The 26,214-nt window shown below is 44.4% G+C and overlaps 1 protein-coding gene across 3 annotated transcripts in view; it reads right to left on the reverse strand.

The window, feature by feature from the left end:
- The window catches only part of LOC145349139 (F-box-like/WD repeat-containing protein TBL1X), a 375,432-nt gene that overhangs the window by 308,423 nt on the left and 40,795 nt on the right, over window positions 1–26,214 (reverse strand). The window lies entirely within an intron of this gene.

Here is a 26,214-nt window from a genome sequence, read left to right on the forward strand (position 1 = left end):
GTCAGGATATCAGATCTGTTCTTTTCATTCTATCTAGAACCTTCAATCTCTTGAATAAAACCCTGCAAAGGTTTTCCTGAGCTCCTGCAGAACTAAATTAAGGAAAAACTCTGGAATATCTATCAAAGTGTGCATCATTCAATATTCAATCTGTCTTTGGAAACCATCATTGTCTCCTTGGCAGCCAATGTAGTAGCACTTTTCCTTCATGCACTTAAACTCATATTCATCAAGGAATTGAGTCATTTTCAATATATTGACTCATTTATTTGCATACCAACATTCTGCAGAGGGAAAATTTTACTAATCTTAGAATGTTGGGGGCGATTCTCCCAGCCTGCTGCGCTGTTCTCGAAGTGCAGCGGGCTGGGGGGGTTCAGGTGGATGCTGTGTAGTGGACTTCCCGCTGGGCACCACGACTTCTGCATGTCTCCACCCACCGGATTTCTGGCGTCGTCAGCTCCGCGCCAGAAATCAGTGTGAAGCTGAATAAATTACTTAAATAGGGATTTGCATGTAATTAGCAGGGCCTGGGACTGATGTCTCTTGGCCCGCTAGCCTTTCCCACCCACATATATACACATATACACACATGTTCCAACAAATTGGATGGACACACATGTACACACGTGTTCCAATAGATTGGATGGACACACATGTACACACATGTTCCAATAAATTGGATGGACAATGGGAAGCAACAGATCATCTGGACAATTTACATAATCATAGCATTGAGAGATTAAGGTTAACTATCGAGATGGTCAATACGGCCTTTTTAGCCTGTGCCACAGATTGATTTCTGAACGTTCATGCTTTTGCATGATTGCATTATTGATCAATTTACCAATCAGGGAAATATAACATATATTGTTAGAGGTACATTTATTCATGTAAAAATAGCAAATAATATTCTCTGCATATTATAAACAGGCAAATGAACAAAGATGAATTGTACAACAGTGAAACTATTTGGGAGCAGCAGGGTGGCGCAGTGGTTAACGCTGCTGCCTCACAGCTCCAGAGATCCGGGTTCAATTCTGGCCTTGGGTGTCTGCGTGGAGTTTGCACATTCTATCCGATTTTGCACATTCGCCCCCGAGTCTGCATGGGTTCTTGCCAGGAGCTCTGGTTTCCTCCCACAGTCCAAAAATGTGCAAGTTAGATGGATTGCTGTGTGTGTGTGTGTGTGTGTGTGTGTGTGTGTGTGTGCGCGCGCGCGCGCACGTCCTGTGATGAACTGGGGCACTGGCGTTCCATCCTGCATGTATTCTGCCTATCGCCCAGTGTCTGTCGTGATACGCTCCAAACTCCCCGCAACCCTAAGCGGTTAACTGAAGGTGAAGTGAAGTGATATTATTTGGGAATTATTTGGATTGCAAGCATAAAAAGTCTCACCTTTGATAAATTCACTTGCTTGGTGTGACTTGTCAATTCTCTGTGTAACAGATTTTACTACAAATCTCACAGGTTCAGGTTATTTCAGTTAAGCTGCGCAATTGGAACAGAAAAGCACTGAAAGCTGCTTCTAAAACTGAATGCAATTAGCATAACGTTCCCAAACTGTGAAACATTGGAACAGACAATACTGTTATAAAAGGTACCATGGGGCTTTGGCTAGAGTAAATATAAAAAGCAAGCATAAACAAAGAACTCATTTTTTAAAATCATTCTTGGGACATGGGCATTGCTGGCTGGCCAGCATTTATTGCCCATCTCTAGTTGCCCTTGAGAAGGTGGTGGTGAGCTGTCTTCTTGAAATACCGCAGTCTACATGCTATGTGTTGACCCACAAAGTCATCAGGAAGGGAATTCCAGCATTCTGACCCAGCGATGGCAAAGGAACGGCCGATACATTTCCAAGTCAGGATGGTGAGTGGCTTGGAGGGGAACTTGCAGGTGAAGCTGTTCCCTGTATCGGCTGCCATTGTCCTAGATGGAAGTGGCTGTGGGCTTGGAAGGTGCACAATCATTCAAAATGTACGCAATTGAGTGGCTAAGCCACCTTCAGATGAATATGGCTGCTGCCTAAACCCACTGCATGCTAATTATTTGAGAGTGAATTTCACCAATTCTTGCACTGTAAGATTATTTATCATAGACCCTTACAGTGCAGAAAGAGCTCCTTCGGCCCCACCGAGTCTGCACCGACCACAATCCCACCCAAGCCCTACCCCCATAGCCCCACGCATCTCAGGACACTAACGGGCAATTTTAGCATGGCCAGTCAACCTAACCGCACATCTTTGGACTGTGGGAAGAAACTGGAGCACCGGGAGGAAACCCACGCAGACATGAGGAGAATGTGCAAACTCCACACAGATAGTGACCCGAGCCAAGAATCGAACCCAGGTCCCTAGAGCTGTGAAGCAGCAGTGCTAACCATTGTGCTACCGTGCCGTCCACAGTAGTACAGACTATTTATTTAATAGTATTTAATAGTACAGAAGTTGAACCACAGCTGGACAATTCATCTTGGAAGTAAGGAACAACTGAAACAGTTGACTTATTGACATTGTGAACATGGAACTCCAACTATTGCAGATATATATCTTGTTTGCAAAATGGAATTCATATATAAATTCAGACAAATCCAATGTCTGTCTTGTAAGGTAAACAAGGCAAAAATCAATGCTTTAGAAACAAACCAGAGGCTGTTCAATCTCAAGGCAAAAATTGATCTTAAAAAGGCAAGCTCGACATTAACCATCATGTATCAAAATAAACTAGTTACTGATGCCCCTCTCCTGACATTTCCTCCTGTGGTCAATTCTTCCATCTACATACTTTACTCAACGAGTGGAGACTAACCAAAGACAGTGCAAACAAAAACTGCGAAAAATTATCAATGGGAGCAGTATTTCCAAACACTGAAATTGCAAACTACCCTGTGTAGAACTGAGTAACATGAATCAAAAAGCATGCACACTGCAGACTCATATATTTGCTATAGTAATAATGTCCATGATAAAGTAGGCAGTGGGGTAGTTTGTGATGCATCAAGCATCTCCCATAGGAGACCCGAAAAAATAGTCAAGCATTGTTGTTCTTTAAGTTGTGCCACCACAAGTTGGTATGGTGGTAGATGAGCACTACAATAATAAGTCATCCATGCTGTGTAAAATACAATACATAGAGATCTTAGGGTGAGCGATAATGGATTGACTGCCAATAACACTGATAGAAAATACATATCACCCAAAGTCACAAGGGTTCCATTCCCAGCTTGGGTCACTGTCTACGTGGAGTTTGCAAGTTCTCCCCGTGTCTGTGTGGGTTTCCTCCCACAGTCTGAAAGACGTGCTGTTAGATGCATTAGCCATGCTAAATTCTCCCTCAGCGTACCCGAACAGCCACCAGAGTGTGGTGACTAGGGGATTTTCACAATAGCTTAAGGGGAGGTGACGGCCTAGTGGTATTATCACTTGACCATTAATCCAGAAACCGAGGTAATGTTCTGGGGACGTGGGTTCGAATCCCGCCACAGCAGGTGGTGGAATTTGAATTCATTAAGAAATAGCTGGACTTAAGAGTCTACTGATGACCATGAAATCATTGTTGATCGTCGTAAAAACCCATCTGGTTCATTAATGCCCTTTAGGGAAGGAAATCTGCCGTTCTTACTTGGTCAGGCCTACATATGACTCCAGAGCCATAGCAATGTGATTGACTCTCAACTGCCCTCTGAAATGACCTAGCAAGCCACTCAGTTGTAACAATCGCTGCAAAGAAATGAAACCAGGTGGACCTGTCTTCATCCTAGGCACTGGAAAAGACAATGGCAAAAGAAACAGTCCTGTTGACCAGGCAAAGTCCTGCTTACTAACATCTGGGGGCCAGTGCCAAAGTTGGAGGAGCTGTCTCACAGACTAGTCAAGCAACAGCCTGACATAGTCATTCTCATGGAATCATATCTTACAGATAACACCCCAGACACCACCACTGGCAGGACAGACCCAGCAGAGGTGGAGGTACGGTGGTTTATAATCGGGAGGGAGTTGTCCTGGGAATCCATAACATCGACACTGGACCCCATGAAGTCTCATGGCTTCAGGTTAAACATGGACAAGAAAACCTCCTACGGGTTTTCATCCTCCTTTGGCAATGAATCACTATTCCTCCAACACATGGAAGAAGCACTGAGGGTGGTAAGGATGTGAAATGTCCCCGGGTGGAGGATTTCAATGTCCACCACCGAGTGGCTGGGCAGCAGCACTACTGGTCGGGTCCTAAAGGATATAAGTGTTAGTGTTAGGTGGTGAAGGAGCCAACAAGAGGAAATAACATCCTTGACCTCATCTTTACCAATCTGCCAGCTGCAGATGCATCTATCCATGACAGTATCAATATGAGTGACCACTGCACAGTCCTTGGGGAGACAAAGTCCCGCCTCCACATTGAGAATAACCTCCATTGTGTTGTGTGGCACTACCACCATGCTAAACAGGATAGACTTCAAACCAATCAAGCAACTCAAGGCTGGGCATCCATGACGCACTGTAGACCATCAACAGTGGCGGAGTTGTACTCCAGCACAATCTGTAACCTCATGGCCCAGCATATCCCCCACTCAACCATTACCATCAACCCAGGGTATCAATCCCCGTTCAATGGAGAGTGCAGGAGGACATATCAGGAGCAGCACCAAGCATATCTAAAAATGAGGTTTCAGCCTGGTGAAGCTGCCAAACAGGACTACTTTGCATGCCAAATGGCAAAAACAGCAAGTGATAGACAGAGCTAAGAGATCACACAGCCAACAGATCAGGTCTAAGCTCCGCAGTCCTACCACATCCAGTCGGGAATGCTGGTGGACATTTAATCAACTCACTGGAGGAGGAGGCTCCAGAAATATCCCTATCCTCAATGATGGAGGAGCCCAGCACATCAGTACAAAAGATAAGGCTGAAGTGTTCGCAGCAATCTTCAGCCTGAAATGCCAGGTGGATGACCCGTCTTGGCTTCCTCCAATGGTCCCCAGTATCTCAGATGCCAGTCTCCACCCAATTTGATTCCCTCCATGTGATATCAAAAAAAAGTTGGAGGCACTGGATACTGCAAAGGCAATGGGTGCTGATAACATTCCTGCAATAGTACTGAGAACTTGTGCTCCAGAATTTGCCGCTCCCCAAGCCAAGCTCTTCCAGTACAGTTACAACACTGGCATCTACTCAACAATGTGGAAAATTGCCCAGATATGTCCTGTACACAAAAACCAGGACAAATCCAACCTGGTCAATTACCACCCAATCAGTCTACTCTCGATCGTTAGTAATGTGATGGAAGTGGTCATCAACACTGCTATCAAGCAGCACCCGCTCAGCAATAACATGCCCAGTGACACCCCATTTGGGTTTTGCCAGGGTCACTCAGCTCCTGGCCTCATTATAACCTAGGTTCAAACATGGACAAAAGAGCTGAATTTCAGAGGTGAGGTAAGAGTGACAGTCCTTGACATCAAGGCCACATTTGACCGAGTGCGGCATCAAGGAGCCCTAGCGAAACTGAAATCAATGGATATCGGGGGCAAACTCTCCATTGGTTGGAGTCATATCTGGTACATAGGAAGGTGGTTGTGGTTATGGAGGGTCAGTCATCTCAGCTCCATGACATCTCTGAGGAGTCCCTCAGGGTAGTGTTCTAGGCCCAACAATCTTCAGCTGCTTCATCAATGACCTTCCCTCTGCCATAAGGTCAGAAGTGGGGATGTTCACCGGTGATTGCACAAGGTTCAGCACCATTTGTGACTCCTCAGACACTGAAGCAGTCCATGTTCAAATGCACAAGATCGGGACAATATCCAGGCTTGGGCTGACAAGTGGCAAGTAACACTCACGCCATACAAATGCCAGACAATGACCATCACCAATAAGACACAGTCTAACCACTGCCTCTTGACATTCCATGGTGTTACCATCACTGAATTCCCTTTTATCAACATCCTTGGGGTTACCATTGACCAGAAACTCAACTGTACTCACCACATGAACACAGTGGCTACAAGAACAGGTCAGAGGCTCAGAATACTGCGGCAAGTAACTCACCTCCTGACTCCCCAGAGCCTATCCATCATCTACAAGGGACAAGTCAGAAGTGTGATGGAATACTCCCCACCTACCTAATGAGTGCAACTCCAACAATACTCAAGAAGCTTGACACCATGCAGGACAAAGCAGCCCACTTGATTGGCACTATATCTACATACACCACCGATGTTCAGTGGCAGCAGTGTGTACTATCCACAAGATGCACTGCAGCAATTCACCAAAGACCCTGAGACAGCACCTTCCAAACCCATGACCACTTACATCTAAAAGAACAAGGGTAGCAGAGACATGGGACCACCAGCACCTGCAAGTTCCCTTCAAGCCACTCACCATCCTGACTTGGAAATATATCGCCGTTCCTTCGCAGTCTCTGGGTCAAAATGCTGGAATTCCCTCTCTAACGGCATTGTCGGTCAACCCACAGAACGTGGACTGCAGTGATTCAAGAAGGCAGCTCACCATCACCTTCTGAAGGGCAACTAGGGATGGGCAATAAGCACTGGCCAGCCAATGATGCTCATGTCCCACGAATGAATTGAAAAAAAACTTCATTGCAGTGTTAGTGTAAGCCTACTTGTGACACTAATAAACAAACTTTAAACTTTCCTGTTTATTACTCTCTCCCCTCCTCATAACTGAGTTGGGCTGGGGGATGTTGGACGGTGTGGTGGGGGTATGAGGGAATTCTCTGAACCCACCACTGTCAAAGGGATTTTCCATTGACTGCACCCCACGCCGTCAGGAAACCCGTGACAGGGATGCGCTATCAGTGGAACAACGAGGGAATTGCGGCCAACATTGTGAAAAATTAGAGTAGTGTTAGTAGTGGGATGTAGTGGTACATATGTTCTAGGCAACCTTTTCACACTGCTTTATCCTACTCTGCTGTCACTGAGAAGCTGTGACAAGCAGGGATGCCCCAAACAAGGCGTCAACCACTAATTTATTTGCTTATCTTACACTCTTCACAGGCTGTTTTTCAGTATCTGGTTAGCTACTGAGCAGAAACATGAAAACAGACCATTCTCTCGACTTTCTTGCTGCATCACACCCAGTACAGATTATGTTGGAGTGGGTGACCATGGTGGGTGAGGGGTTTAACCTATTCAGCGCCAGCTTGAAACCCCGTAGCGGTAGCAATCATCTTAAATATGTTGAGTCCATTTGAAGGGTCATGGTTGGGGGGGAGGGGGAATGAAGGGGCACTCACAAAGGTTGGGTTCATGAAAGGGGTGTCATGAGGGGCGTGTCATGAATCTTTGTCAGCGACAGGTTTGAGGGATCATCCCGTTAATGAGGGGAGTTCGGGTTCCAGATGTCCATTGGGTGGGGTGGGGAGGTCTTCAATTTCACTTTGAGATCGGGGTTCCCTTTAAATACAATCGCTGGGGAGCTGGGCTTGTTGGGGTGTTTAGGTCCCACCCCTCAAAACTGGTGCAAAAACTCACCCCTCTCCCAAAACAGTGTGGGAAAATTATGATTTGATTCATGCCAGACATGCCGATGTGAATCACACCAGTTTTCTTGTCTAAAGTGACAGTTTGGAAAAACTCGGCTCCATGTGTCCGGTTTCCTGGTTGAGAATGTTGCAGAGAATAGAAAGAAAAACAAGAATAGAGACAAACATAACCAAATCCCGTCCCACACAAAACCCACTTATTAATCTCATCCTTCATTAGTTTTCCAACCCTTCACTCATCAACTTCAAAACAGTCATTGTTCTCCACTGATCTTTTCATGGCATTCTCTCCATTTTTTTTTGATATTGTCCATTTCTCTATCTTCCTCAGCATCAGAAAGGCAAAACCTTCCGGCATCAAGCTTGCAAACACAAGTCTCACCACATATCCTGTCTTGTATTTATAATCTCTGTAAGACCTTCCTCCTACACAACAGGACTTTCCCTTCCCACTCCTGGTTAGGCCTGATTCTGAAGTGTAAAGATCATGGGATGGGTTACCATATTAATGTCATTGTACAAGTGTAAGTCATTGCAATAAAAACTTTTCGTGTCCTGCTTTCTTTTAAGAGCTGGCACTATGGTCCATTAGTCAGAACGGGACATCCTCAATAGTGAGTTAATATTTGAAACTATGGGAAAGAGTCTCTGGGGCACGTCAGTGTTTGAAAACATGTGAAGATGATCATCGGGAGTGAGTCACCATTTTTGAAGTGTTGCCATTAAAAAGCAAAAAGTTTAAAACAGCCAGTGGGTCACAGTGACACAGTGGTTACCATGACCACCTCACAGCTCTAGCAGCCAAGGTTTTAATTCCGACCTGGGGTCACTGTCTGTGTGGAGTTTGTACGTTCTCCTCATGTTTGCCTGGTTTTCCTCCTCATGCTCCAGTTTCCTCCCACAATCCAAAGATGCACAGGCTGGTTGGATTGGCCGTACTAAATTGCCCCTTAAGCCAGGATTTTACATCCCACCCATTACGGGAATCAGAATGGGCGAGGGGTGGATTTTACGGTTTCAGGACGAGTAGATTGTAAAATCCTGCCCTTAATGCCCCAAGGTGTGTAGGATAGGTAGATTAGCCATGGAAAATGTGTGGGGTTATGGGATAGGGTGTAGGCGAGAGGCTGGGTAAGATTCTCTCAGAGCGTCAGTGCAGACTCATTGAGCCAAATAGCTTCTTCTGCACTGTAAGGATTCTATGACTGCAATATTACTGCAGATGCTGGAATCTGAAACAGAATGCTGGAAACTCTCAGCAGGTTTGACAGCATCTGTGGAGAGAGAATAGAGCCAACGTTTCAAGTCAGGATGACTCTTTGTTAGAGCTAAAGAGAGCCGGAAAGAGAATGAGATTTATACTGTGGTTATGTGGGCGGAGCAGTAGGGGCTGGATAGAGGGCCAGTGAATAACAGTAGCTAGGTAGGGTTTGGCAGAGATGTCCTGAACAGGAAGATAAAGGGAATGTTGAGTTTCCATGAACACCTTGTCAGAAACCAGAAGGGAAATGGAAAGCAATGAAGTTGGACTGGGCAAAAATGGCTTACTGCTATGCTTGGTATAAAAGAATCTAAGAAGGTGGAATACAGTTTTAAAGGCTATCAACTCATAGATCAAGAACTGAGCAGCTGTAAACTGGGACGTTTAAAAACAAATACACAGCTAAATATGAGAAAATAGGTGTGATTTAATCACTTAGGAACAGAAAGAATATATCATACAATAATTATTAGGCACCACTATACCAATAAAAAAAACCTCTGCTGCATCAATAGCTGCAGTCTCTTTGGTTACATAATTTTTTTTTCTTTGAGGTTGTCCTATATTTATGTAGGTCACAGGAGCATCACAATTCAAGCGAACTGCTCAGCTTTATTTTTCATGGGATAAGTCAATAGTCAACTGCAATGAATTATTCATATTTCCCCTTGAGAATGGATGACAGCTCAGACCATTTACTCTGCCTCTTATACATGGCGCGTCAGAAAGTAACTCTCGGGTTAGCATTACGTTTACACGGTGACATTTTAAAATCAGCGCGTGAAATATTATTGTGACAAGGACACAGTGGGGCAGGTCTTAGGTATGTTCAAAAACACTACTGTAGCATCTGAAAGCACTTTAATGCATCTCAGGCACGCTGATGGTTAGGATCAACCATAGAACCCTACAGTGCAGATAGAGGCCCTTCGGCCCATCAAGTCTGCACCGAACACAATCCCGCCCAGACCCTACCTCGCTATCCCTACATATTTTACCCACTAACCTATGCATCTCAGGACACAAAGGGGCATTTTTTTTTGCATGGCCAATCAACCTCACCCGCACATCTTTGGACTGGGAGGAAACCAGAGTACCCTGAGGAAACCCACACAGACACGAGGAGAATGTGCAAACTCCACACAGATAGTGACCCGAGCCGGGTATTGAACACAGGTCCCTGGAGCTGTGAAACAACTGTGCTAAATATGTTTATATGGTTAAACATGTTCACTGCATCTTGTGAAACTGAACCAAGCAGGTAGCAAATTTGTAGTATTCACTGATTTTAGTTGGAATAATCTTGAAAATGCTGAAATCTGCTTCAGCACTCTCAGACCGAGGGAAAGCAATTATAATCCATTATTTATGCTCCTGATCACCATCCACTGACCTACTGTGAGAAGAGATGGGGGAGGTGATGGCCTAGTGGCATGATCTCTGAACTATTAATGCAGCTAATGTTCTCGGGACCCGTGTTCGAATCCCACCACGGCAGGTGATGGAATTCAATTTTTAAAAATCTGGAATTAAGAGACTAAAATGACCATGAAACCATTGTCAATTGTCGGAAAAGCCCATCTGGTTCACTAATGTCATTTAGGGAAGGAAATCTGCCATCCTTACCTGGTCTGGCCGACATGTGACTCCAGAGCAATGTGGTTGACTATCAACTGCCCTCCAAGGATAACTAAGGCAACTAGGGATGGGCAATAAATGCTGGCCAGCCAGTGACGCCCATATCCCATGAATGAATTTAAAAAAAAGTTGATGCATGAGGAATGAATTAGCATTGGTTGTCATGCCCTCTTGTTGAATATTTTGCCAAAATACATTGTACAAACGTGGATATGAAGGGATGGCAAAGTTGAATGAGACAAGGCGATGTCCCTTTATGCAAGCTGTGAATTCCTTCTCAAAGCCCCGCAAGAGGAAAGAATGGGTTGAAGAGGGAAGGATGTCACAGGACAGGGGAATCACTCGCCAGCCGAAAAGAACTTTGTCAGCTTATATTCACATGAACCAGCACAGAACAAAACCACAATTATGTCAGTCCCTCTCATGCTACAGCTGGATAGTTACTTGCCTCACCTTATTCTAAACACTCCAGTTCTTCATGTTCCGTGTGGAACTCACCTGGGTTTAATTTGTCTGCACCAAAGACATAGCACGCATATCAAAAATGAATGCCAGGCAAATAACTTTACAACTACATTTTAAACTTAATTAGCACTCTCATGCTCCAGTTTGTCATGAACTTTCAGATAATACCTAACATTTGAAATGCAGTCTATTAAAATGGCTGCTACAGATCATGTGACCTGCAGCATTCTGAGCCAGATGGTCCTGAGTCTCCAACAAATACCTAACTGATTATAGACATTCACAGCCGTCAGGAAATTTGCACATCTCTGTTTAAGGATGGACCATCACCCAAAAGAACTCCAGCAAGACAGCTAACTTGTCTTTATGTTTCACCAAGGACAAATGAAATTAGCTCAGATCTCATAGTCAGGGACAGAATCCCTGACCCTGATCAGTCAAAAAAAGCCCACTTGCCTTCCTCTGATTTTTTTTCTAGGCAAATTTTCAACACAAGAAAGTTCGAGGACATTACAAAGCAGTGTACACAGATCTCCAATGGTGCAAGGACCTGAAGATCCGGGCCACTGAATGTTAGGTGAAGGTATATATATCATTTTGACCTCTTCAGCCGTCAAGATGAATTTCAAAGTGTCAAACGATAACGCACGAGGTGTAATCAACACATCACCTTACCTTGGACAAAGGACCTTGAACTTGCACAAGTCACATGATAAACACAGCCATAAGTAGCTTTCAGAGACTGAGTTCATCAGAGAAGCAGTCAAACTAGGTGCAAGTCAACTAAATAAACGTGGCAATAAACAGCGATACCATGAACGTGGGAAAAGGACTCTCCCCAGACTGATCGAACGTCAAGGTCAGCTGAGAATCGACCTCCTATAAATTCAACCTCAAGAAGCGTCATGGCTTACTGAAAATCCTTTGCTCACAAGACCTTTACTTCAATTAAAAGCATCAATACTACAGACCTGTCATGGAAAGGAGACTGAGACAATTATACATTGCAGTTGTATTTTTTTTTCTATCTGTACCTAACCTTTGTGTGAGTGATATTGCGTGTGAATTGACAGAGCGAGATGTCATATTTTAAGCCTTCAGGACAGGTGAAGGGTAATAAAGTTAAAGTTAAATTTATTAGTCACAAGTAAGGCTTACGCTAACACTGCAATGAAGTTACTGAGAAATTCCCTAAATACACTTCCTTATTTTAAAACTTGCACAAAAAAAAACGTGCTGCTGGAATTATATAAATTGAGACAATCGCTCTGAGGCTACGTGAATGAACACAGTTCACGTGCAAAACACATCAATTGCGGGGCACAAGAAAATACATCAATTTCATTTGTGACAGCATAAATCCTTGGACATTTATTTAGGACTTTATTTTGCTTTTAAGACATTAAGTGGAATGCCTTCAAATTCTCACTTTAATCATTTGAACCTTGCTCTGGCAAAAGTTCACTCATCAATCTTACAACCTTTCTTGAACTCTGCATAGCTTTTGCGCCCAGACTGACGTGGTATTTCCTGGTATCTGCATCACCTCTGGACTACCACTGCAGTTAGCTCGAGTCTGAAAATTAGTTCACAGGGGCAACGCGAGATCCAGATGTGATGGCATTATATTCGCAAGGTTTTATGTCGAAATTGATTGTACATACAATCAGCTGTAATTTTCTCCCAGTTAATTTACAAGCCATGAGTGATCAGTTCAGCATTGCAACACCCACCCTTACCACAATGATATGCAAACTCCTTCTAGCCATTTCATGTATTACAGGCAGGACAAGTGATTTATCATTTAAATCAGCTCAGCAACTGTTATTTTCACTGCCTGAAGGTCTTATATCCAAAATTGAAGTCTTTGGTTAGAAGAACAACTTCCATTTAATGGAACGGAAAACGGTCATGGTGCTCCTCATTTTACTTGTGATATAAGTACATATTCGAGGGATTCAGTACTTGTCACACTAAATCATTTGCTCTGGTTACAAATTAAGGTATCAGCACAAGGTAAATATATACTGAAGCTGCCATCACCAATGATTTTAACCTTATGAACATGCGCCATGTTATAAATTCCAATACAATTTTTCACCATTTTATTCTTCCACAAGCACACATCATAGAATCCCTACAGTGCAGAAAGAAGCCATTTGGCCCATCGCGTCTGCACCAACCACAATTCCACCCAGGCCCTATTCCTGTAACCCCACATATTTACCTTGCTAATCCCCTCGACGGTAAGGGGCAATTTAACATGGCCAATCAATCTAACCCACATATCTTTGGACTGTGGGAGGAAACCAGAGTAGATAGGAGGAGAACATGCAAACTCTACACAGACAGTGACCCAAGCCGGGAATCGAACCCAGGTCCCTGGCACTGTGAGACAGCAGTGCTAAGCAGCGTGCCACCATGCCGCCCATGAAACACGGGAATGAAAACATACAAAAATACGTAGCAAAAGCTTCAAGCATACGTGACTTATTTCTGTCAAATAGCTTACTGAGCTAAAAATGAACGTTTCCTGGCTTTACACGGCTGCATTCTGCAGTGTGCGACTGAATTATTATGTCACATGCTGTAAATAAACACTACAACACTGTATTTTAGTAGTTAACTTGTGTAATTTTATTCAATGCATTAAGCATCTGGCTATTGTTTGTGGAATTCAATTTCTTCTCTTTTCCAAATTTATTTTCTACTTCGCCACTCGGTGCATCAGTGTGCAATTATCCTCTTCGTCAGACAAGTGGGAAAACAGGCCGGAGACAACCTGGTTCCCAGGTCTCAGCCAAATCCACTCTCACGTAGAGATATGAGAGAATGGTCTATGGTGATTTATTGTCCAATCTCCCTATTCCCTTTCTGGGTAACTGGCCTGGCATCCACCTGGCATAAAAACCAAAATGGCATATCCTGTGACCAGCTGTTGGGATTCACAAGCACGGTGCATTTTCATTTTATGGCATCACATACTGGGATTTTTAAAATTCATTCGTGGGACACGAGCATCGCTGGCTGGCCAGCATTTATTACCCAAGCCTAGTTGCCCCTAAGTGTCTTACAGGGCCATTTCAGAGGGCATTTGGGAGTCAACTACACTGCTGTGGCTCTAGAGTCACATGTAGGCCAGACCAGGTAAGGACAGCAGATTAAAAGCAAATTACTGCGGAGGCTGGAATCTGAAACCAAAAGAGAAAACGCTGAAAAATGCTCCAAGGACCGCAGGCATCCTTCCCTAACAGACTTTAATGAATCAGATGGGTTTTCCATAAATCGACAATGGTTTCATGGTAATTAGTAGATTCTTAATTCCAGATTTTTTCTTCAATTGAATTCAAATTCCACGGTCTGCCATGGTCGGAATTACGAACCTGGGTCCCCAGGGTGTTAACTGAGTTTCTGGATTAATAATCTAACAGCAATACCACTAGGCCATTGTCTCCCCAATATACAACCCTAAGCATCAGTCAGTTCTAACTTTGTGCTCCTTTACATAATTACAAATGCACAATCTGGTATGTTGACATAATTGACAGTCAGTTCAGCGAGGAATTCCCCAAATTTTAATGGCTAGTTTCTAGGATGGGGAGGGGAACTACCTTTAGTGCACACGCAACCAATATTATTTTACACAACGCCACTAGTTCCCACACACTGCGCTCGTATCAGGGAAGCAATTTTGTTTTTAATTTAGACAGCGTTTAATGCATTATTTTGACATTCATTTTTCCAATTTATTGCACACCAGAGAACATAAACTCAAATGCCAAGGCTCCCTTGAGCAACTGATAAATGCATCACGTGCTGCGACACTGATTCACTAAACATGAAGGTCGAACACTCAATCGTCAGTCTGTGCTGAGTTATTTGATCTGGGTTGGGTAGTAAGCGGTAATCTACGCTGTCTGAAAGGTCCCTGAACTAGAAAGGATAGAAGGGGAAGAAGAAACAGTGAGGGTTCAAAGTCTTGATCCCGAATCCAAGTTTGTTCATCATGTTTTCATGTCAAACTTTTAATATAGGAAAATGTCAATGCAGTGCAGAGAGGAGTTCGCAAACGCAATTTGACATCGAGTCCCGTAAAATATTGGAGCAGGCGACTTAAACCTTGGTTAAAGCAATGGTTTAAAGGAGGAGATCAGGAGCAAGAAGGATTCAGGAAGGGAATTCCGGGCCTCGGGGCCTGAGAACGGGAAGGCTTAGCAGCCAATGGTGGAATAAATAAAATGATGGAGGCCAGGACTGGCGGACCAAAGGAATCATGGAGGCTGGTAAGAAAACAAGAGGTTAAAACGATGTGGTGGAACAAGCAAGCACAAGTCCAGCCTCAATTTCCCCCACGATTAAATAGATTGTCAGTACACACATGAAGAGTGAATATATTAGTAATCCACATTTTTGCACTTCATAACATCCAATCCACTTCAAAGGTATTAATTCTCTGAAGTACTTGGATGCATTTCAAAGAAACATGCTGTGGCCTTTTCTAAAATCCCAGGCCGCAGTTAACCATTGACATAAACTCACATTGTCTGTACCTTTAAGACTTGATTACCTGTAAAGGCTCGCATTCCAACCATTATCTTGTAAATTGAGTTTGTGTCTATATATGTCCTGTTTGTGAACACAATTCCTCACTCACCTGATGAAGGAACTGAAAGCTTGTGCTGCCAGATAAACTTCTTACTAAACTGCCATCACCAGGAGGGGTGAAGTGAAGATTCATAGAAAAGGATAGCACAAATAAGTTTAAGTTTAACTTTATTTATTGGTGTCACAAGTAGGCTTACATTAACACTGCAATGAAACTACTGTGAAAATTCCCCAGTCGCCACACTCCGACGCCTGTTCAGGTACACCGAGGAAGAATTTAGCATGGCCAACACACCTAACCAGCAAGTTTTTCGGACTGTGGGAGGAAACCCACAAGGAGAACATGCAGCCTCCGCACAGTGAACCAAGTTTGAAATTGAACCCGGGTCCCTGGTGCTGTGAGGCAGCAGCGCCTTGTCTAAAGGCACAAAGACAGTTTAATGCTGGCTACAACCAGGCGTATTGCAATAATTCTCCAAGAATAGGGTGGAACAGCGGTTAGCGCTGGTAGTGAGCACAAAGAACATTGGCAGCACGGTGGCACAGTGGTTAGCACTGAGGCCTCACAGCGCCAGGGATGTGGGTTCAACTCTGGCCTTGGGTCACTGTCTGTGTGGAGTTTGCACATTCTCCATGGGATGAATTTTACAGTCCTGCCCACCACGGGAATCAAAGCAGGTGAGGGGTGGACCATGGAAAAGTCCTTCAACCTCGGGCCTGACTTTCCGGTTTCGAGGCGAGTGAGACCAGAAAATTCCACCCAAAGTGCCTGCTTGGATTTCGTCCGGGTCCTCCAGTTTCTTCCCACACTCCAAAGATGTGCAGGTTAGATGGATCAGCCATGCTAAATTGCCCTTTTGTGTCAGGGGGATTAACAAGATAAATATGTGGGGTTACGAGTGTAGAGCCTGAGTGGGATTATTGTCAGTGCAGACTCGATGGGCCAAATGGCCTCCTTCTGCACTGCAATGATTCTAAATACACTGCAAGTGTGTATAATATAAAATATAGCTGAAAGAAAATGGTGCAGGTCCTCTTTTGGAACAGTATTGTTGAGTGTGGAATAGTGTTGGGTATTATGTTGCACCTTTTCGAATTGGCTTCACAGAAATTCATGGCCTGATGCTGGCAGCATGCTGAGGGTATAAGTTTCAGTTCTGCAAATAAAAGCTTACTCTGCTTTGACCCTTGTGCTGCGACAGATGTCTTGGTTACTCCAGCGAAGTAGCTTGCGTCAGATTCAACAGCTCAGAATCCAAGCAGTCCAGGGGCATGGGCACAGATGTCAGTGAATTATATCATATCACCACAATGGTGCCCCTCTGCTGCTCGTGCAGTTCAAAGGTTGTCTTTTTCTGGAAGTCGATTTTGAAGCATTGTTTACACACGAGCAACACTGGATTAAAACGGTGGTGAAACACCAGAGAGGATCACACACTTCCACATGCCGGTTTCAAGAGACTAAACCCTTTTTTTTAGAAAAAGGGGGAGGGGTAAGAATTTGATAATCCTGTTGAAACCGCCGCTTCTGCTGCGACTGAAGCACAGCAGAAAAGGCGATCCCACTTTTGCATTGGCACGATGTGTTCTGGAATATCAATTGCCAGGCCTCACAGCTTGATAATACAAGACAGGATTTTTCATCATGACTGTACACCTCCTTCTTCCTGTCGCTGTTTAAACCCAAACAGCAAAGCAGCGCGATGAAAATATATTCAGGAGGCGACAGAATTTTCTGGTGGGAGTGTAAGATCGTAACCAGCAAGCTTGGCAAATAACAGGGAGTGTCTTGCTGGCTATAAACACAACCTTGGGATCTTAATCATAAGGTTCCCCTTTGTTTTCACTATAACTCTTCTATTGTGTGATAACCTTGCGTAGTTATGCAAGTACTTATTTTACAACCCAATAATGACCTCCTGGACTATGGTTACTCTATCTGCTGAACAAGTCCATTATTAATTACGCTCTGGCTATGTTACCAAAAGTTAAATTATTTGCTTTGAGAATCCTCTATAAATGGGACTGCGCAAAAATAACTTATTTTTGAATGTCGTATCACACATTCTGCAAATTCAGACATGGAGGTCAGCATATAAGGCAGAATGTCCTGTCCATTAAAATAAAGGTACACCAGGGCAGTACGGTGGCACAGTGATTGGCACTGATGCCTCACAGTGTCAGGGATGTGGGTTCGATTCCCGGCTCAGGCCTGTGTGGAGTTTGCACATTCTCCCTCTGTCTGCGTGGGTTTCATCCGGGTGCTCTGGTTTCCTCCCACAGTCCAAAGATACACAGGTTAGGTGGATTAGCAATGCTAAATTGTCCCTTAGTCAGGGGGACTAGCTAGGGTAAATGCATGAGAATATGGGGATAAGACCTGGACAGGATGGTGGTGGGTGCAAACTCAATGGGCAGAACAGCCTCCTTCTGCACTGTATGATTCTATGAAAATCCTACATGGCCCTAGATTTCCAACGTGCGCTTCCAGCACTCGAAACTCCACGTCAGGAACACAAAGTGGAAAATGGATCTTAGAATTTTAGGCTCTTTCTAAAAGCTTAAAACCATTTCTCCAACGGCATTAAGCAAAAGCAGAAAATGAGAGAAATATTCAGCAAGTTAGGCTGTTCCACTGAAAGGTCATGGATCTGAAATGCTTGCCTCGCCTGCTGTTGCACAATTTGCTGCGTGTTTCCAGCACCAGTTTCTGCTCCTATTACTGATCCTGTGTGTGTGTGTGTATACTGTTCGCAGTACATTGCTTTTTCTTTTCCCCAATGGCCAGTTGTGTATCAGTGAACCTTAAGCAGAGCAAAGCTGGGGCATTGCAATCAGCTCCCCTGGGACAGACGGGAAGACGGGAAGGGAAATCAGTTGAGGTTGGCCCCGTTGTTCACTATGACTCCAGCTGACCTTGATGTCCAAAACAGGATTGATTCCACCACAGTTTCTTCCCCATCAAACACACTACACTATGAGCATCCACTGCCCAGGCTGATGCTAGCGAATGGTACTTGCAATACTGGACAGGGTAGATTCAGAATGTTGCCAATGGTGGGGGAGTCCAGAACTAGGGGTCATAGTGTGAGAATAAGGCGTAAACCTTTTAGAATTGAGGTGAGGAGAAATTTCTTCACGCAGAGGGTGGTGAATGTGTAGAATTCGCTACCTCAGGAAGGAGTTGAGGCCAAAACATTATCTGATTTTGAAAGTAAATTATGTATAGCTGTTGGGGATAAAGGGATCGAGAGGGAAGGGGGGAATCAGGACATTGAATTTAATGATCAGCCACGATCATAGAACATAGAACATAGAACACTACAGCACAAACAGGCCCTTCGGCCCACGAGTTGCGCCGATCACATCAACACCTACCAACCTACAGACCTATCTATAACCCTCAATCTCATTAAACCCCATATACTCATCCAGAAGTCTTTTAAAAGACCCCAGCGAGTTCGCCTCCACCACCACTGACGGCAGCCGATTCCATTCACTCACCACCCTCTGAGTGAAAAACTTACCCCTAACATCACTTCTGAACTTCCCTCCCTGCACCTTAAATCTGTGTCCTCTCGTAGCAACCATTTCAACCCGAGGAAATAGCCTCTGAGAGTCCACCCTATCTATTCCTCTCAACATTTTGTAAACTTCTATCAGGTCGCCTCTCAACCTTCGTCTCTCCAGGGAAAAGAGTCCCAGCTCCCTCAACCTAACTTCATAAGGCATGCCTCTCAGTCCAGGCAACATCCTTGTAAATCTCCTCTGTACCCTCTCAATAGCTTCTACATCTTTCCTATAGTGAGGCGACCAGAACTGCGCACAATACTCTAAATGAGGCCTGACAAGGGTCTTATAAAGTGATCGAAATGAATGGTTGGAGCAGGCTCAAAGGGCCACATGGCCTACGCCCGATTCTAGTTTCTATGTTTATAATCACAATCGTGAAATCACATCCCAACAGCAGCGGGCAACTGGTAGTCAGGAAGAAGAAAGCGGGTAGAAAAGTAATTCCTATAGCTGATCAAGAATTGTTTTCATGTCTCAAATGGTGTTCCTGATCGGGGCCATTACAGTTCCACAGTGAATGCCTAAATCTTATAGCAATTAGCCTTATTCCTCTGGCTGGGATGAGATGGGGTGGGGGGGTGGGGGGGATAATATTACTTATTGCTAATCAATGAACACAATGAGTGAACACTGACATTTTAAAATTCTTTCAGCAGGATAGGGTATTCGCTGACAAAGGCAGCAATCTTTGTTCATCTTTAATTATCCTTGAACTGAGTAAAGATAGTTCAGAATCAGCTTCATTGTCACATGTAGGCCAGACCAGGTAAGGATGGCAGATTTCCTTCCCTAAAGGACACCAGAGAACAACAATCATTCACAGTTTCATAGTCCCCATTACTGAGGCTAGCTTTCAATTCCAGATTTATTAATTGAATTTAAATTCCACCAGCTGCCAAAGTGGGATTTGAACCCGTGTCCACACAGCATTAGCCTGGGCATCTGGATTACTAGACCAATGTTACTACTGCTATGTCACCATCTCTCTCCCAGAACTGGGATTAAATTAAGTCGCACTCAGGACATAATCAGTGAGTAACCTAGCAACTTCCAGGCCTGAATTGTTCGGATGGTGGGGATTTAGCTTGACGTTGACATAGGGGCAATGTGGAGGGAGGGCTGTGCAAGGAGGAGAGGAAAGGTGAAGGCAGAGAGGCGAGGAGGTGGATAAAGAACACAAACAATGGCAGGCAGAGGGAAGACCCGGGGGTGTGGGGAAAGCTGGACTCCGACAAAGTTGCATGAAAAGCTCACAAACAACAGGATCCAAGGAATATTGCAGTGTTTACTGAAGAGGATGCACAAAGACTCCAGATGTGGCAGATAGAGACACAAGTGAGGCATGGTCACATCGCAAGTGTTGGGCTCGGGAGGGGAAAATCAGGGACAGGGGCTGATTGAATCGAAGAACACAGGCTTCGGGTGGGATTTTCCAGCCACGCTATCCCCAAGAGTGGAAAATCTCACCCAAGGTCAGGGAGTTCCTCACAGAATGCCAACAGTGCAGATGGAAGCCATTGGCCCATTGAGTCTGTACTGACAACAATTCCGCCCAGGGCCTATCCCCGTAACCCCACATACTTACCCCACTAATCCCTCTAACCTACGCATCAGGCACACTAAGGGGCAATTTAGTAGGCCAATCAACCTAACCCGCACATATTTGGACTGTGGGAGGAAACCAGAGCACCCAGAGGAAACACACGCAGACACAAGAAGAATGTGCAAACTCCACACAGTAACCCAAGCCAGGAATCGAAGCCAGGTCACTGGAGTTGTGAGGCAGCAGTGCTAACCATCATGCTGCCCAGGGTCACCGGTCTTTTCCATGGAGTGTGAGCCACCCACCACAATTTCCGTGGCGGGCGGGAAGGGAAATCTTCCGTCTGTCTTCTTGAGGCTACTCCCTCTGGGTTGCTGACATCCTGCACCGTCTGGTGACGACTGCGGGGCTGGAGAGAGTGATACGAGTGTGCTGGACTGGTGTTAAAATATAGTGCCGGGACCTTCAAACTCACCAACTGAGGGCTGGCAGGCGAATCAGCTGTACTGGCCCCGCCAGGAGATTCAGAGGAGAACTTGCCTGCGTGTAATTAATGAGCTGCGTAGCACAGAATCTGGCACGAGATTCCACCATTCCAGCCAGCGGGATAGACACCGCCAGAGCCAACCGGCACTGCACTAATGGAGAAATCCACCCCAAATCTTTTATCCCAACCCCATAATCAGGGTCTAGGTTTCTGCAACAAGATTAAGGGAGCGCATTTCAGCAATATAAATGTTGGAAAGTCAGCAGACAGGTGTGGTTTACATGCAATCTGAACCAGAAAAACGCAAATGTGAAATTGCCTCGAAAGACTGTTCCATTAATTTTATTTACAAATCAGCAGTTATTAGGGGCACTGTTGATATGGAGCACCCAGTGCTAAGTAGCATTTGTCTGACCTTGCACTGCAGGAAACTGAGGGAAGGGTGGGGGAAACACGCCAGAGGGTACAAAACATAGGAGTGGTTTACCAGTACAGTGAGGTTTTTCAAAAAAAAATTAAAATAGAGCCATAAAGGCTACAAACACACAGTTTTATTTTTGAAAAAAAAGGTCAACAAAAGGGCCATTATCCCCACTCCAGACATATAGTGTTTTCGGATCACTCTGAATCAACCTATCTTGAAAATGAAGTGATCTGACGTTTAATGGCTGACAGCGCAACTAACCAGTCCCGTGTCGGTTAGGGTCCTTTTCATCTGAATGTAATATATGTGACAGCAATCAGCGCTGTACAATTAACGGGCTTTTGCCATGAAATTAGTCCAGCTTGTGTTGTCGCAGAGTTTTGGCTTTGATACAGAAACCAGCTGCAGTGCTTCCCCCACACACCACACACACACACACACACATACTTCTCTGGTGCAGGATGCTGCTGCTGCTGCTGCGGTATCCCTCCGAACAAAAATAAACTCGACAAGACTCTGGCACACATTAGCATTTTTATTCAATCTGACGAGGCGCTCCAACCAAATCAGATCTAATTATACACATGGCCTCGTGGGGCTGTCTGTAAAATAACATTTCTTTAAAAAAAATAAGTTCTGTGCAGAGGGCTCGACGTACGCGTTCCACTCCATGATTAAAATACGGCCCTCAGAAGCAAAATGCTTTGTGTTGCAACAGGCTTTACGCTACAGTGAAGCTTCTACAGTACACCATGGAGCAAAATGTGACACAAAGAGAACAGGAGGAGAGGCCTAGCAGCTTTCTGTCCTCATTCCTGTCAGCAGTTCCTGTATCTATTACGTAGAGAACAAGAAACTAACTGGCAGGGAGTTGATACGTTGTAATTAAATCTCATGGGTCGTCTGATGTTTTTAAATCATACGCTTCCAAAGTATTTGATTTTTGTTTTTAATTTTACCCAGTTTTCTCCCTTTTCCCATGAACATGCTGACTCATGCTCAGCCGTAGGCTGGTTATCACTGTTGCCTCATAGTGGTTAGCACTGTTGCCTCGCCGCGCTAGGGTTCAATTCTCGGCTTGGGTCACTACCTGTGCGGAGTCTGCATGTTCTCCCCGTGTCTGCGTGGGATTCCTCCGGGTGCTCTGGTTTCCTCCCACAGTCCAAAAGACATGCTGGTGATGTGCACTGGCAATGCTAAATTCTCCCTCAGTGTATCCGAACAGGAGCTGGAGTGTGGCGGCTAGGGGATTTTCACAGTAACTTCAGAGTACTGTTAATGTAAGCCGACTTGTGACACTAATAAAATAAACTTTAAACTTTAGCAGCTCTCCAACTCCTAACCTAAGTGACTGTAAATTCTTGTCCCGGCAGTAAATAAGATTGGCAAACCTCCTGGATAATCCAGACGTTTCCCGGATTTAAATCAGTTCAGAGTTTATGTTTTTGTGGTGCAAATCTAAAAATAAAAGTTCAGAAATGAGCTAACCAAATAGCACACTGGCTTGCAGGAAAAAGGTTGGGACAGAGAAGGGTGGGGGTTTTCCTTCAACACATGCTAGCATACTTGGCCGCTTTCACCCCGCTTGTTTCTGCTGAAATTAACTGAAAGAGATGTCTCTTGGAGTCTCTAATCATTTTTACTTTCTACTGTGAGTGTATGTGTATGTGAGTGTATATGTATGTGAGCACGTGTGTGCTTGGCCCTGTGCATATGTACAAGTGAGCACATGTGTTCATGTACGTGTACATGTGACCACTTGTGCACCCATGTGCATATATGTACACGTGAACCCATGTGTGTCTGTGTGCATATGTGTCCATGTGAACGTGTGCAAGCCCATATGCGTATATGTGAGCACATGTGTGCATGCCCCATCTCTGTAACCTCTGCCAGCCCCACAACTTTCTGATCTCTGCATTCTGTCATCTTGCACATTCCCAATTTCCTTCCCTGCACTATTGGTGGCCAAGTCTTCAGTTTCCTAGGTCCCCACTAAGCTCTGGAATTTGCTCCCTAAACGATTCCACCTCTTCACCACTCTCTCCTCCTTTAAACTACTGTTTAAAAACGACCTTCCTGGCAAGTTTCAGGTCATCTACCTTATTCTTCATATGGCTTGGCGTCAAATTTTAGTTGATAACTCTCCTGGGATACACATCGGAACACTTCACTGTATTAAAAACACTACATTAAACAAGTTGTTGATGTTGTCTGTGTGCACCAATTTAATCTCAACAAGGTTTACCTATGCACCAGTAACACCAAACTTAGAAATTCCAATTGATTATTTCCTTCATCCCTTGGCAATAATTTCCTCTTTAAACACTGAGTCACAAGAAACAGTCATCTTCCCCTTCCTCCATCATCAAAGTGAATATTCTTTGTGCGTGAGCCAGTCACAGATTAATTAACCCTTCAGTAGGATTGTCACCACTCCCCCAAGATTGCTAGTCAATCTCTTAACGTGGCAGGTGTATCCCCCCTGCCCCAAACCCCCCCACCCCAGGCATTGTTAGAAGTCTCACAACACTGGGTTAAAGTCCAACAGGTTTATTTGGAATCACGAGCTTTCAGAGTGCTGCTCCTTCATCAGGTGGTGAAGGAGGAACACTCCAAAAACTTGTGACTGGTGTTGAGACTTCTTACTGTGCCCACCCCAGTCCAACACCAGCATCTCCACATCACAGCCAGGCATTGCTGTCTGCAATTCGGGGGAAAAGTACATTCTCCATTTGTACTTCTTGCCCAAGTACTTTGCCTGCTCATATACGGTCACCTGCTTTTCGAGTCCCTTGCGCAGCAACTGCTCGCACAACACCAGAAGCAAAAGGGACCCAATCTTTATACTGAGAGCACAACAACGTTAGCAAACTGGCATGCTATAGTCACTGGTGTCAAACACCCAGGAATATATCCAACTCTCCAGCTGACCATGCTGCACATGGCAGTTAAGTCCAATTCCATCTTACCCTATTAACCATAAGTGCATGCTTTCAAGAAGGCAGCAATCAACAGCAATAATGATGGGAGGTCTTTGTCTTCCCCAGTTTAGGGGTGCTGACCAACTGTCCCATCATAATCACATATCTTTGATTTGATTTGATTTATTATTGTCACCTGTATTAACATACAGTGAAAAGCATTGTTTCTTGCATGCTATACAGACAAAACATACCGTTCATAGAGAAGGAAATGAGAGAGTACAGACTGTAAGCATAGAATGAGAGTAAAAGATAGAATTAGAAGGTATGCTGGGCACAGCTTGCAAGAATTCGCCTCGCTCCGATGCCATCTTGGAAGGACATATCAAAGAACAAAGAACAATACAGCACAGGAAACAGGCCCTTCGGCCCTCCAAGCCTGCACCGCTCATTGGTCCAACTAGACCATTTGTTTGTATCCTTCCATTCCCATCCTGTTCCATACTGTCCTGTTTCTGAGCTTCACTCACGCATCTGTGTAAACCACAGTTAACTGGAACGATGACTGGCAGGCAACACTCAGTCTTTGATGTTTGATTCCTTCGTATGAAGGGAAATGAATTCTGTGACTTGATCACTGAAATAACATCAGGATGCAGGTATTATGCCGCAATAATTAACCATTTGGTAGTGACATTACACCTATATCCCATAAAAATGGAGCAAAATGCAGTAAAACTATTCTCACTTCACGATGCACACACACACACACACACACACACTATATAGCTGATCTACACCCTAGCTATGGCTGTAAAACTATATTTTGCACCCTCTCCTATCCTTTTTCCCCATGTGGACAGAACAGTGGGCACGGTGGTTAGCACTGCTGTCTCACAGGGCCAGGAATCCTGATTCGAATCCCAGCTCAGATCACTTTCTGTGCGTAGTCTGCACGTTCTCCCAGTGTCAGCATGGGCTTCCTCCGAGTGCTCCGGTTTCCTCCCACAGTCGGAAAGACGTCCTGGTTAGATGTGTTGGCCATGCTGAATTCTCCTTCAGTGTGCCTGAGCCAGATGCTGAAGCATGGTGACTCAGGAATTTTCACAGTAACTTCAGTGCAGTGTTAATGTGAGCCTACTTGTGACACTAATAAATAAACTTTATGTACTCTATGAATGCTGTGACTCGATCCCTATTAACACTGTGTATGTTTGCCTGTACAGGATGCAAGAAACAATACTTTTCATTGCATCCCAATACATGTGACAAAACTAAATCGATAACCAGCAAGAGCGATTTCAAGGCCTTGATTTTCAATGTCTGACAACAAAATTAAGTGAAAAGTTTGTTCTTTCCTCGCTGCTTTCACTTAAATAATCTAGAAGGATTATTTCTTGTTAAAACATGCACACAGTTATTATAACTCATAATCTAAACAGTAAGGTTGTACATTGTTTCAGTTTATAATCCAGTAAACAGGTCGAGGAAGTGGCTGCAGACAATTTGTAATTTTGCACATTCATTGACCAGTTCATGGAAACATGCACAGAACCTGCAAGATTTTCCAGTAACAGTACTGATGATTTGCAAAAGTAAATATAGGTCTGATATTATGAATGCAGTGTTGCACCACGCATATTAAGGTCAGCGCACTTGAAGTCGCCACCTTTTTACAAAGTCTACAACCAGACAGAAAGCAAGATTAGGAGAGGGGAGGGCAAGACTGGGCTCACGGCTCGAGTTCTAAGATTTGTTGCTAAATTTAAGGTCAAAATGTGGAGGAAC

The sequence above is a fragment of the Carcharhinus amblyrhynchos genome, chromosome 10 (genome assembly GCF_965287045.1).
Source record: "Carcharhinus amblyrhynchos chromosome 10, sCarAmb.v2.hapA, whole genome shotgun sequence".
NCBI lineage: Eukaryota > Metazoa > Chordata > Chondrichthyes > Carcharhiniformes > Carcharhinidae > Carcharhinus > Carcharhinus amblyrhynchos.